Source organism: Vombatus ursinus, unplaced genomic scaffold (assembly GCF_900497805.2).
Source record: "Vombatus ursinus unplaced genomic scaffold, bare-nosed wombat genome assembly UNPS02014774.1, whole genome shotgun sequence".
NCBI lineage: Eukaryota > Metazoa > Chordata > Mammalia > Diprotodontia > Vombatidae > Vombatus > Vombatus ursinus.
In genome coordinates this window covers 6,336,373-6,348,535 of record NW_020954552.1, presented here as the reverse complement: position 1 = coordinate 6,348,535, position 12,163 = coordinate 6,336,373, and the positions used below count along the sequence as shown (strand labels likewise).

At 34.9% G+C, this 12,163-nt stretch overlaps 1 pseudogene; it reads right to left on the bottom strand.

Moving 5' to 3' along the window:
- Positions 1–10,292: 10,292 nt before the first annotated feature.
- LOC114044618 lies at positions 10,293–11,807 on the bottom strand (annotated as a pseudogene).
- Positions 11,808–12,163: the final 356 nt, after the last annotated feature.

Here is a 12,163-nt window from a genome sequence, read left to right as displayed (position 1 = left end):
GTCAAAAGCAAAACATTAGTGAAGAGGGAAAAGGAGAAAGGAGAAAGAAAAGCATAAATGGGGGGATGGATGGAGAGAAAGACACAGATAGTAATCATAATTGTGAATGTGATATTTGAATCTAATGGAATACTATTGTGCTATAAGAAATGATGAACATGGGACAACTAGGTGGCACAGTGGATAAAGCAATGGCCTTGGAGTCAGGAGGACCTGAGTTCAAATCTGGCCTCAGACACGTTACACTCACTAGCTGTGTGACCTTGGGCAAGTCACTTAAACCCGATTGCCTCACCAAAAAAAAAAAAAAGAAAAGAAATGATGAACAGGTAGGCCAAGCTAATATAATAAAAATGACGATTCTACCTAAACTAATTTACTTAGTCAGTGCCATACCAATCAAACTACCAAAAAATTATTTTATAGAGTTAGAAAAAATAATAACAAGATTTATTTGGAAGAACAAAAGGTCCAGAATATCAAGAGAACTAATGAAAAGAAATGCAAAGGAAGGTGGCCTAGCCATTCCAGATCTTAAATTGTATTATAAAGCAGCGATCATCAAAACTGCTTGGTACTGGCTAAGAAATAGAGTGGTGGATCAGTGGAATAGGTTAAATATGCAAGACACAGTAGTCAATGACTACAGTAATCTATTATTTGATAAACCCAAAGACCCCAGCTTCTGGGATAAGAACCCACTCTTTGAAAAAAACTGCTGGGAAAACTGGAAAAGAGTATGGCAGAAACTAGGCATAGACCAAAATCTCACACCATATACCAAAATAAAGACAAAATGGGTTCATGATTTAGATATAAAGGCTGATACTATAAGCAAACTGGGACAGCAAGAAATAATTTACCTGTCAGATCTATGGAGAACAGAAGAATTCATGACCCAACAGGAGATAGAGAACATTACAAAAAGCCAAATAGATAATTTTGATTACATTAAATTGAAAAGTTTTTGCACAAACAAAGCCAATGCCACTAAGATTAGAAGGAAGTTAGAAAATTGGGAAAGAATTTTTACAACCAGTCTCTCTGATAAGGGCCTCATTTCTAAAATATATAGAGAATTAAGTCAAATTTATAAGAATACAAGCCATTCCCTAATTGATAAATGGTCAAAGGATATGAACAGACAGTTCTTAGATGAAGAAATTAAAGCCATCTATAGTCATATGAAAAAATGCTCTAAATCACTATTGATTAGAAAAATACAAATCAAAACAACTCTGAGGTATCACATGACACCTATCAGAATGGCCAACATGACAAAACAGGAAAATGATAAATGTTGGAGAAGATGTGGGAAAATTGGAACACTAATGCATTGTTGGGGGAGTTGTGAAATGATCCAACCATTTTGGAGAGCAATTTGGAACTATGCCCAAAGGGCTATAAAAATGTGCATACCCTTTGACCCAGCAATAGCACTTCTAGGGCTATATCCCAAGGAGATCACACAAATGGGAAAAGGACCTACATGTACAAAAATATTCATAGTAGCTCTTTTTGTGGTGGCAAAGAATTGGAAACTGAGAGGATGCCCATCAATTGGGGAATAGCTGAGCAAGTTGTGGTATATGAATGTGATGGCATACTATTCTGCTATAAGAAATGATGAACAGGCTGACTTCAGAAAAACCTGGAAAGACTTGTATGGTCTGATGCTGAGTAAAGTGAGCAGAACCAAGAGAATATTGTATACAATAACAGCCATATTGTGCGATGACTAATATTGATAAACTTAACCCTTCCTGGCAATACAAGGATCTAAGACATCTCCAGAGGCCTTGTGATGGAAAATGCTATCTACATCCAAAGAAAGAACTATGAGTTGAATTGCTATTTTTTTTCTCTTCTGTTGAGTTTTGTTTCCTCTTTCTGATGATTCCTCTTATTGGTTTAAATTTTTACTTACAACATCATTAATGTGAAAATATGTTTAATATCAATGTAAATGTATAGCCTATATCAGACTGTGCGCCATCTTGGGGAGGGTGGTGAGGAGGAAGGGGGAGAAAAATTTTAAACTCAAAAGCATATGGAAGTGATTATTGATAAATCAAAATAAATTAATAACAAAAAAGAAATGATGAACAGGCAGACTTCAGATAAACCTGGAAAGACTTGTGTGGTTTGATGCTGAGTGAAGTGAGCAGAACCAGGACAATGTTGTACACAGTAACAGCTACATTGAGTGATGACTGACTTTGATAGACTTAACCCTCTCAGCAATACAAAGATCTAAGACATCTCCAAAAGCCTCATGATGGGAAATGCTATCCACACCCAAAGAAAGAACTATGGAGTTTGAATACAGATCGAAGCATACTATTTGCTATTTTTTTTCTTCTGTTGTGTTTTGTTTCCTCTTTCTGGTGGCTCCTCCTATTGGTTCTAATTCTTACTTACCACATTACTAATGTGAAAATATGTTTAATAGGAATGTATATGTACAGCCTACATTAGATCGTGTGCTGTCTTGGCGAGGGAGGTGGGGAGGGATAGGGAGAAAAATTTAAAACTCAAAAGCTTATGGAAGTGATTGTTGATAAATTAAAATAAATTAATAAAAAAAGAAAGTAAAAAAAAGATTTAAAAAAAAATAAGTTGGATTTGGGTTGGACATTAAGATTAACTGGCAAACTAGTCCACATGCCTTACGTGCCCTTAAGATACAGATCTGCATTAACCAAAGATGTACTTATTTAAGTGCAGAAGAGTTCTCAAATATGAAGCTTTTAAATAATTAAAATATAGACTTTTAAAATACATGAACTTTAAATCCCAATGTGTATTTTCTACAATGATAGTTCTCTAAAGAACAAAGTCAATGAGTCTTTCTTATGTATATATGCATTTATAAGAATAGTCTGGAATAAAATATCTTGAAGTATGAAACCAACTTCAGACCAGTTAATAATTGACACAGTTCACCCCAGTTCTTTTTCTTCTCTTATATTCTGTGGGTCAATTGAATAGAATGTAATTTGGGTATGTAATGGCTATTTGTTGTTATTCAGATATATAAAGGAAATTTGGAGAATCGAGAGATGCTCAACTTTACCATACTTCTACCCAATTTGTTTGAAATTTTTTAAATCTGGTTTGGGTGAGAGAAGCTATTGTTAGAAGAACTAAGCTGCACATTTATAAATGAGAACAAAAAAATTAACATGAAATCCAAGAACAAACTCCAACCAAAATAAGAAAGGATTCTGGCTAAGAAACACTGTCTCTTCAATATATAGCAACAATATTTCAGAACTAAAAAAAAAAGTTGGAGAGCTTGAGTATTCAGAGTGCAGCACAGTTAAAGAAGCAAGAGAAGAAATTGATATTTTCAACTCTATGAAAAAAAAAAGTTAAATTATATGTGACCCAGTACCATCCATTTTGTGTCTACTTTAACTACAACATAGGTGTTTTATTCATCATTCTGAATTCAGCTTTGAAGTCAAATGTAAAATATGGTAGCCTTTTTTTTTTTGACTAGGGATTACTTTGTAACAACCTTGTAACGTTCCAGGCAAAGAATTAAAAGGGATGGGAAATTACCCAGCTAAACGGAGGGGTTCCAAACAATGCCGTTGAGCTGCGCTCCCAGAATCCATTACCGCTTCCCAAGATGACAGAGTATTTCTGCAGGTACAGTAGGGAAGGACAAGTCCTCGCTGTCCTGCCTCTTGACAGAGGAAATAAATCACCCTCCACACTGGAGGATACCTTTCTAGGCTGCACGCTGGGAACTTCATTACACAAGCTGTGCCACACATTACTATGCATATTGCCACTGATTGGACATAGGCTCACATCCACAGCCTATTTCTGTCATTGTCTTATGGGAAAGAGATCCATTTTCCTCCTAAACAGATACAGGTTTGGAAAGAACAGGAAGAAAAAGATATTGAGAGGCCAAGAGTTCTCGATGTGTAGACAAAGATCCTCTTGACTGATGATAGGTCTAATCTACACGAACCCAGCTTCATTGTGAGGTGCATTAAGAGCACTCCAATGCGCATGGTTTGCCTATTCTCTTTGATCTTAATTTGCCTGTTGTTAAACAATAGAACTTCTTGCTGGGATCTTGGCTTCATTAAGAAGAGGGCAAGCTTTTTTCCCCCCTAAAAGGAAAAAAAACAATGTACCTCAGTTTTCAGTTAATTATTTTACGGTCCTCCTGCTCACAGGAGTGTATGCTCAATTAAAGACTCAGGTTAATTCACAAAAGATTTTGTTTACTTGTTTTTGCTTTGAAGTCATGGATCTAATTTTAATATATTTTGGATTTGTGTTAATGAAAAGAATTGCAGTGAGGGAGAGCCTTACATCCACTGGCTGGAAGCTCAGTGTCATTTCAGAAGTCAACAACACAAAATTAATGAACCAGAGGAGATAAAATTAATGAACATAACTATTAGCAAGCTTCCTGTAGACTGAGAGCACAACTGCAGCATAGGATGCAGAATTTCATCATTTAAGATTTTTTTTTCTTTAAGGACTATGCTCTGACTGGACTTTCCCCCAACCTCTAATCCGGTTGTACAATATTATACATTAAATAAATCAAACATGTTTGTCCATTTGTTTTTTGCTACATGTGACATCCTAAGCAATATAAAACAGGAGGAAAATAGGTGTTTTCTCAGGTAAGTCGAATTTCTGGGTAAAATGAAACTTTTGCTATTTTATTCAAAAAAACTTATGGGAGAAAAAAGCATAAAGTGTCAATGTGCCAATTCTTATCTCTTATATGCTACCCAGGAGAGAAAAAAATATGTTTGGATCCCACATTCCTTTTGGCATCATATGCCATAGAGGGTGAGATTTAATATCTTTAAGACAGTTGTTTGACTTTCAACAGCCTATGAACGTTTATTAACATTGCTACTGTTGATCATCAAAGAAATGCTAGCTACCCTCATGCATTACCAAAAGTGAGCTTTTTAATTGATGCTGTCACATCACCAAATCACACACAGATGGCTATTCTGGCTAGTTACTTTGGAATCAGAAGAATTTGATTTGCATTGTAGAGGAGATCAAGGTTATTTTTATTGTGAGCATTTTGAGTCTGATACTACACTTTCTGGTCATTCCTAAGTTTGTTTCCCCTTCCTCTTCACTTCTCACAAAGGGAAGAGAATAAGATTCCTTAAACTATATTCTCCCCTTTCTATTCCAGCAGTGAAAGTGAATCCCATGAAGCTCTCTATAGGAGAAAATATTCCTTTGGCTTTGCTTGGAAAGGATCAAGAAGCAAAGAGTATATTCTCAGACCCTTGCTAATATTCCTCTTGCACTTCCTATACTCTGTACCCATATAATTCATTCTCTCTCTCCCTCTCTCTCTCTCTCCCTTTCTCTCTCTCTTTCTTCTTTCTTCTCCCTCTTCTTCTCTCTCTTCTCTCACTATTCTCTATTTCTGTCTCTTTCTCTCTGTCTTTCCCCCCTCTCCATTCCCTCTCCTCTCTCTCTCATTTTTTACTCTGGTTCTCTTTGTCCCCCTTCTTCCTTTCCACTGCCTTTGCTACCCCTTCTCTCATCTCTCACTCTATCTCAATCTGTCACTGTCTCTGTTCCTCTCTCCTTCTCTCTCCTCTCTAATTTAGTATACACATTCCTGCCTTTACTCAACAAGGGCAATTTAAGTAATTATTTCTTAATAATAATCTTACCTGTGATAAGTACTTTCAGAATACAAATTAAGCAGCAGAAAATTATAAATCTTTTCTCTAGATCTAAAATTTTCAAAATCATTCCTAATTCTGTTGTATTATTTATTAGTGTTAAGGGAATACATTTTAAACTAAACATAATAATAAATTGGTTGAAGTCATGTTTTGATACCATAAATTAGGAACTGGTCTCTTCATTTAATGACCTTTGGTCATGTCTTTGAATCTTTAAAGATGCATGATTTTTTTAGTGAAAGAGTCCATCAATTCATAAAAATCATAACCTGTCTGTATTTTAATAGAAAGTTTTGTAGGTTACTATAGCCAAGCTTCTCATGACAAGCATCTGTAAGTTGAATTGGGCTACCTGACCCATAATAGAAGCCATTCCTTCTTATTAGGACCTGTCTGCTATTACTTTTCTTTCTTTCTTTTTTTATTTTTTTGTAAGGCAATTGGGACTAAGTGACTTGCCCAGGGCCACACAGCTAGTAAGTTTCAAGTGTCTGAGGTCAGATTTGAACTCAGGTCCTCTTGACTCTAAGGCCAGAGCTCTATCTACTGTGCCACCTAGCTGTCCCCATGCTATCACTTTCAAGAACCAAAGGTCACCTCCTCAGTAGCATGAGGCATCAGAATAGGAGTTTATCAATGCTTCTTAAAATGCTATTTTTTAACATATGACATTTTAATTTCAATTTAATTTAAATTTAATTAATGTCCTTTTAAAAATTTTATGTCTGTCATTTTTTTCTTTGCAAATAATCACATATTCCATATAATATTAGATATAAATTTATTATTTGGAGTAAGGGAATAAAAAGTATAGGTAAATATAATAACATATAATAATGATTGTTATACATGTGTCCCTTTCAATGTTTCCCTTCTTCAATTTTAGCATTCTGTTAAAATGCATGTTCAATTAAAAAAAGAATTAAGGTCAATGGGGAGAGGGTGACTTAATAATATAAAACCTCCATATATGTGTGTGTTTGTGTATGTGTGTGTGTGAAAATATTGGTAAAAATAAAGTGCTCTCTTTTTACACTTTATGTTCAATAAAGTATTCTATACTGAATCATGATCTGTTCTAAAATAAACATAATTCATTTTGTTGGGTTGATGATCATCCCTAACTCATCCATGAAATCATTACAGTGACAGCATGAAAGGCAGAGGGAGGGGCACTCAATGGGGCAATATAGTTTATGTAAGAATACTGAGTAAATAACATTAGGGAAAACATTCTAAGATTCAAGTCTAAAGTACATTTTGATTGGCCATTTAGAGTTGTTTAATGTACTAAATTGATTTATTGACTTAAGAGACATGTTTTCTCTCTGGTCTATGGCAAGTTGTACCTGTCCATTTGTGGTAGTGTTAGTCTTCAAGTCTTTGACTATAGCAAACTGTTAAACATATGCTCCAAGTTCAAGTGTATATTTTTGGATGCATTCAAAAGGAGATTTTATTAGTCCAACTCTCCTCATTTATGCACAAGAAGATATGTGTAGCCCTCCTCATAGTAATGTCTTTCCTCTTCCTAACTCCCATGATTTTCCAGTCTTCTATCCAAGGTTTCCATAACCTTCACCTGAGTTATGAAGCTGCCAGGAGAGGGTGGGGCATCATAGTGGGGCATGTTCCTTTCCTTTCAGTAAATCAAGAAGCATTCATCAAACACTTACTATGGGTTATGTATTGAATAACTGTTTATGGTACTAAGAAAGGCAAAGACAAAACAAAATTTTCAGGAATTTACCAAGACTAAGATATCATTTGAGAGAGACAGGACTGTTCTGTTCCTGAAAACCCTGCTCTATGCCTGGTCACACCCCCGTTAGCACTGGCTACAAAAATACTTAATTATTGTTCTGCTCAGAAATCACTTACTTCTTGAAGTGAGTGTCTCTCAAACCATTGTAGGAAAAATATGAAATGTTTTTAGCAACACACTTTTGTAACACCTTTCAAGGTCATACTTGCTGATTTCTTGATCCTCATGGGGCAGGGGGACTGTCTTCCCACTTTAATTTGGCTATCACAAGGGTAAAGTTTCAGATTAAATATAGCGTGGGAATTAACTGGAACCTCTGGTTCTAAATCTATCTATTTGGGAAAATATGGGAGAAAGACAAAACTATGATGATTTTCCACTGTGCATTTGAGATAACCAGAAGGGTAAAAGAGTCTAATATTGTCTTTTATACACAGAATCAATTCTATCCCCACATATTAATAATTCTACATAAAGTCAAAGTTTTTCCCCCAAAATTGTTGTACTTTAACTTTACCTCACAGAAAATGGTGCTATATTTCTTTAAGAATAGTCTCATTGCTATGTGTTACATCTTCTACACTTCGTAATATCAATTAGCCATTCTAGTCCCCTGCTTACCTTAATTAATGCCTAGTTTGTTAAAGAAAGAAGTGCCTTCAGCTCCACTCTAGGGTAACAAACAAACCAGCCACAAACTACTGATGATGGATCAGCTTAGGGACTATTCATTAGTTGTGTGGAGGCAGTTCATGGGATAAATTTAGTCTACATAGTATTTAAATTAAAAGCATGATTGTTCTTTGGTATTTCCTTGTGTTCTAGTTTAATGTTCTTTTGCATCTGTGTCAAGAAATCATCAAAACTGGAACATAGATATGTATTAGAAGCATTCAGTTATAAGGTACTGTGTGTGTTGAGGCTTTTTCTGCACAAAACGCAATATGCTATATTGATTTTTTTTAAAAAAAAAAACCGTCTATACAGGTTAAAAGAAATAAAGGGTCATTGTAATTTTCTGCAGCATTTAGAGAGGAGGGAGGGAGCCTTGTTAATGAAAACAAAAACATTATATTTTGTTGTGATTTATCAAGATTCATTATCTAGATTGATCAAATTCACCAGATAATTACTCAGGTTTTCACTTTATTTTGCTTGTTTAAACACAGCCAAAGTGGTATTTCAATTACTATAAAATATCCCTTAAGTAAATATTAGGTAAAAAAAAAATATTTGCCAACACTTTGTGGTACAAATAGTTGGCTGGCGTTATAATAGTTCAATATTTCACTGACTTCAATATTATTACCAACATTTAGTATTGTTTTTAATAACTTTTTAAAGAGGAAATTGACTCTCTACAGGGAAAAACTAATCCTTCTATCTGTTCCTCAGTCAGCCCAATTGTCTGTGTTCTATAACTCACTTTGGTTTGTCTTTGCAGGATCTTTTGGATTGCTCAGTGATACCCTTTGGTGTTCTGTTCTGAGTCAATTCAATTCAACAAACATTCACTGAATGCCTACTATATGTAAACTATGCTCTAGGAACAAAAATAGTTTATATTTTATCCTATATTTTATATATTATATTCTATCCTAGAGACAATAAGGAGCTACTAGAAATTTTTGAACAAGAGAAGGACGTGGTCAGACCTGTGCATTTGGAAGATTATTTTTAGCATCTGTGCAAAGAATACAACACAGTAAGAAGAGACTAGAGTCAGGAGTCTATTGCAATAGACCAAGAAATCAAATGATAAAAGCTGCAAATACAGTAGTGACCATCTAAGTGGAAAGACAGGAATAGATGTAAGAGATGTTGAGGACATAAATTGATAACTTGACAACTGATTGGATTGGGGTGGGGGGGAGTGAAGGTGATAAAAGAATCAGAAGACTCCAAAGTTGCCAACCTATGTGGCTAAAAGAATGATAGTGTTTTTTTTTTTTAATGAAGTTTGGAAGAGAGGAGCATTAAAGGAGAAGATATTGAGTTCTGTTTTTAAATACTGAACATGAGATGAGCTCCATAACAAAAGAATATAGAATCTAGGCATTAAACAGCACAGGAAACATTTTTTTTAAATTGTGAAATTATGAATTTATCGATATGAGAGAGAGGATATCCATAAACACTACAGAAAACAAAAAAAAAAGATTTCATATGAAAGTGCAAATTTTATTTCTTACCATTGGCTTCTGTTAAAGTATATAATATATACTTTCCAAGCAGTCCTTCTTGTCTATGCTTCCTCAAAATTTCCCTTTATTCTTTTACGTGAATATTTTAAATGTTTCAATGACTACTTTTTTTTGGAGGGGATCATCATTGCTAATTCCTTCTTACCCCCATATCCCTCCACCACAAATTCAAAACTAAGCAAAAGAAAAATGTATAACAAATAAACAGTCAAGCAATACAAATCCTCACAGTGGTCATGTCCAAAAGTACAGAAAGAGACATATATCCTACACCAACTGTACCAAATCTCTGTCAAGAGGTGGGTAAAATGTTTTCTCATAGGTCCTCTGGAGATGTGCCTGGTCATTGCATTGATAAGAGGTCTTTTAAAGTTGTTTTTCTTCAAAATGTTGTCTTTGTCTAAATTATTCTCACTTCAATCTGCATCAGTTCATATCACCCAGCGTCCTCTGTAATCATCTGCTCTTACAATGCAATTATGTCATTGCATTTGCAGACCACAAATGATTCAGTCATTTCCAAATTATCTAAGAGAACATCTAAAGCACCCTCACAGGTTTTAGTCCTTTTCTTTTCTCTCTTTTTATTCTCACTTCAGGATCAGGAAGTGGGGAATATGGCTATTTCCTACCCAGTATTATTATTCCTCTTAAACCCCCTGAGATAAGTGGGACCACCATTAAAGCATCATTCAGATTTAGCAGTCCTTCTTCTAACCCTCTGTAACTATGGTAACCGTAGGTCCCGTTTCCATTGACATACAACACTTCCTACGTGCTAGAAACAGCTGATGTTGAGTAAGTGACCTGGGCCACCTCTTGTTTATACTGCTTGTCAGCTGAAGCAGACTCATCCTGCTGTCTGTCCAGATGCATTCTCACTTTGTAGCATTTCTACCCTACCCTCACTTGGCTGAAGCCAAGATACTCTGAAGCTGTTGCAGGAAGGTGAGGAGGAATAGGTTGAGAATTAAAAGCTTTTGGTCACTTAGCTTCTACTCTATTTGTCTCATTAACTTTCTCAGAATCTTCTTGCTCATCGTGGTCATCTTCATCCTCATCTCCTCCGTTCATTGATAAGTCCTCAGGACATCTGTCTACACTTTTATTGTACTCGGATTCATAACTTGAGTAACAATGTTCAGGGGACTGTTCTCCAGACCAAGGACCTAGAGCTCTCAATAGCTGTGTGCCCAGGTTTTTTCTTTTAATTGTGGTTTTTCAGGGAGTTCAGTGATTCTTAAATAATCTCTTGATGACTTGTTTTCTAAGTCAGGTTTTCTTTTTTTTTTCATTTCAGATATCTTTCATTTTCATCTATTTTTAAGTCATCATATTTTGTTCTAATATGTTTTGCTGTCTCATGGGGTCATTGATTCCTCTTAGTTTAATCTACTTTTTAGGGAGTCCATTACTGGAGTAGTTTTTACTGCTTTTTATTTTCTCTTACTTGTTCTCCTTCCAGTTCTTTCCTCCAAATCTTTTATTTAATACTTATTTTTATCTCTTGCATCATTTCTTCAAAGATTCACATAATTCTTGTTTGAATCTTTTCTCCCTTTGAATCTTTTCTTGAAGTTTTTTTATTTGTAATTTTTAAAAATTTTAAAGTTAAATAAAAAAGAAAAGAAAAATTAGCAAATTTAAACATTAAAACTAAAATAGTGCAAAATAAGAAAAGAAAAATCATTTCCATGTGTACAGCAGAATGTGAGAGAGGATTCAAAATATACAACAATAAATTTCCATTTCAAGAAAGCCTATATAATAAATTTTGCTTGAGGTTTTATGAAGTTGTTGATCTCTAGATCTATTATACTTTTTTTAAAAACTGGTCAGTGTCTTCTTTGGTACTCATCTCTCCAAGTTTAGTATCTGAATTGTGGCTTTGCACTAGGGTCAGGTTCTACACTCTGTTACACTTTAGAATGTAGTGATCATGTCTTTGATTTTGCCCTAACTCTCTTGGATTTCTGGAGCCCTCTAAACATTGACTATATATACTGTGGAAACACCATACACTATTTTGATGTTTCCAAGGTTCCCACTCTGAAGATTTCTGACTTCCTTCAGTCTTTTCCAGGGGAGCCACCAAGTCTCACTCCTACCAGACCCACTGAGTTCTGAAAGCCACATGTATCCTTGACCACCTCTGCTTGTTTTGAGAGGATTGCTTATACTGGCATTGGTTTTGCTATCAAACCACTTTCCTACAATTTTCTGGTTTCTAAGAAGTGCCTTTAGTTTCCTGTTGGATTTTTTATTTTTAATATTTATTAATTTTTACCCTGGTCCCTCCACAACTCATTGAGAAGGCAAGTAGTATGATATCAATTATATTTGTGAAATCATGCAAAACATATTTCCATAGTGGCCATGTTGTAAAAATAAAAGCAAGAAAAATTAAGTTATATGTGTATATATGTATGTATATACACACACACACAAACACACACACTTCAATTTGCACTCAGGGTTCATCAGTTCTTTCC